Source organism: Coturnix japonica, unplaced genomic scaffold, assembly GCF_001577835.2.
Source record: "Coturnix japonica isolate 7356 unplaced genomic scaffold, Coturnix japonica 2.1 chrUnrandom520, whole genome shotgun sequence".
In the NCBI taxonomy this organism is placed as follows: domain Eukaryota; kingdom Metazoa; phylum Chordata; class Aves; order Galliformes; family Phasianidae; genus Coturnix; species Coturnix japonica.
This window is the reverse complement of record NW_015439906.1, coordinates 11366-13845: the sequence shown is the minus strand read 5'-3', so window position 1 is coordinate 13845 and position 2480 is coordinate 11366. Positions and strand designations below refer to the sequence as shown.

The following is a 2480-nucleotide window of genomic DNA, read 5'->3' as shown; positions in this document are numbered from 1 at the left end:
ACCTTCCAGGACCCTTTGGACCCCGCACCTCGCAGACCTTCAAAGACCCTCCCAACCCAACCCAACCCAACCCAACCCAACACAACCCAACCCATCACTCTTTAACCTTGCAGGACCCTTCCAACCCAACCCAACCCAACCCAACCCAACCCATTACTCTTCATTCTTCAAAGACCCTTCCAACCCAACTCAACCCACCCAACCCAACCCATGGCTCTTTAACCTTCCAGGACCCTTTGGCCCCGCACCTCGCAGACCCCGCAGCGCCGCCTCTTGGTGCCGTTCTCCTTGTACCCACCCCAAATCCCTTTAACCTTCTAGGACCCTTTAGACCCCCTCCTTCCCCCCACATCCCCGTACCTCGCAGATCTTCAAAGACCCTCCCAACCCAACCAACCCGTCTTTGACCTTCCAGGACCCTTTGGACCCCGCACCTCGCTCTCTTCAAAGACCCTCCCAACCCAACCCAACCCAACCCAACCCAACCCAACCCATCACTCTTTAACCTTGCAGGACCCTTCCAACCCAACCCAACCCAACCAATTCAACCCACCCCCCATCTCTTTAACCTTCCAGGACCCTTCCAACCCAACCCAACCCAACCAACCCAACCCAACCCCATTACTCTTCGATCTTCAAAGACCCTTCCAACCCAACCCAACCCAACTCAACCCAACCAACCCCGTGTCTCTTTGACCTTGTAGGACCCTTCCAACCCAACCCAACCCAACCAACCCCACGTCTCTTTGACCTTCAAAGACCCTTCCAACCCACCCAGCCAACCCAACCTACCCCGTGTTTCTTTGACCTTGAAGGACCCTTCCAACTCAACCCAACTCAACCCAACTCAACCCAACCCAACCCAAGGCTCTTTGACCTTCAAGGACCCTTCCAACCCAACCCAACCCAACCAACCCAACCCATCACTCTTTGACCTTGAAGGACCCTTCCAACCCAACCAACCCAACCCAACCCCATTGCTCTTCGATCTTCAAAGACCCTTCCAACCCAACCCAACCCGACCCATGTCTCTTTGACCTTCAAAGACCCTCCCAACCCAACCAACCCCTCTTTAACCTTCCAGGACCCTTTGGCCCCCGCACCTCGCAGACCCCGCAGCGCTGCCTCTTGGTGCCGTTCTCCTTGTACCAACCCCAAATCCCTTTAACCTTCCAGGACCCTTTAGACCCCCTCCTTCCCCCCACATCCCCGTACCTCGCAGATCTTCAAAGACCCTCCCAACCCAACCCAACCCAACCAACCCAACCAACCCCAAAGCTCTTTGACCTTCAAGGACCCTTCCAACCCAACCCAACCCAACCAACCCCATGTCTCTTTGACCTTCAAAGACCCTTCCAACCCAACCCAATCCAACCCAACCAACCCAACCCACCCCATTGCTCTTCGATCTTCAAAGACCCTTCCAACCCAACCCAACCAACCCAACCTACCCCGTGTCTCTTTGATCTTCAAGGACCCTTCCAAACCAACCCAACCCAACCCAACCCATCACTCTTTGACCTTGAAGGACCCGTCCAACCCAACCCAACCCAACCCAACCCCAAGACAACCCAACCCAACCCAACTCAACCCACCCCCCATCCCTTTAACCTTCCAGGACCCTTTAGACCCCCGCACCTCGCAGACCCCGCAGCGCCGCCTCTTGGTGCCGTTCTCCTTGTACCAACCCCAAATCCCTTTAACCTTCCAGGACCCTTCCAACCCAACCCAACCCAACCCACGTCTCTTTGACCTTCAAGGACCCTTCCAACCCAACCCAACCAACCCATCCCAACCCAACCCAACCCAACTCCATTGCTCTTCGATCTTCAAGGACCTTTCCAACCCAACCCAACCCAACCAACCCAACCCATGTCTCTTTGACCTTGTAGGACCCTTCCAGCCCAACTCAACCCAACCCAACCCCATTGCTCTTTGATCTTCAAAGACCCTTCCAACCCAACCCAACCCAACCCAACCCAACCAACCCAACCCATGTCTCTTTGACCTATAAGGCTCCTTCCAGCCCAACTCAACTCAACCCAACCCAACCCACGGCTCTTTGACCTATAAGGACCCTTCCAACCCAACCCAACCCAACTAACCCAACCCGTGTCTCTTTGACCTTGTAGGACCCTTCCAACCCAACCCAACCCAACCCACCAACCCCACTCCATGGTTATATGTTCTTCTAGGACCTTTCCAACCCAACCCAACCTGTGTCTCTTTGACCTTCAAGGACCCTTCCAACTCAACCCAACCCAACCAATCCCATCCCATGGTTATATGATCTTCAAGGACCTTTCCAACCCAACCCAACCCAACCAATCAACCCCACTGCTCTTCGATCTTCAAAGACCCTTCCAACCCAACCCAACCCAACCCAACCCCCCATCTCTTTGACCTTCCAGGACCCTTTGGACCCCGCACCTCGCAGACCTTCAAAGACCCTCCCAACCCAACCCAACACAACCCAACCA

The 2480-nt window shown here is 55.0% G+C and overlaps 1 protein-coding gene across 1 annotated transcript in view; it reads right to left on the bottom strand.

Annotated features, from left to right (window-relative positions):
* The window catches only part of LOC107307249 (DNA (cytosine-5)-methyltransferase 1-like), a 14706-nt gene that overhangs the window by 11569 nt on the left and 657 nt on the right, over positions 1–2480 (bottom strand). The window lies entirely within an intron of this gene.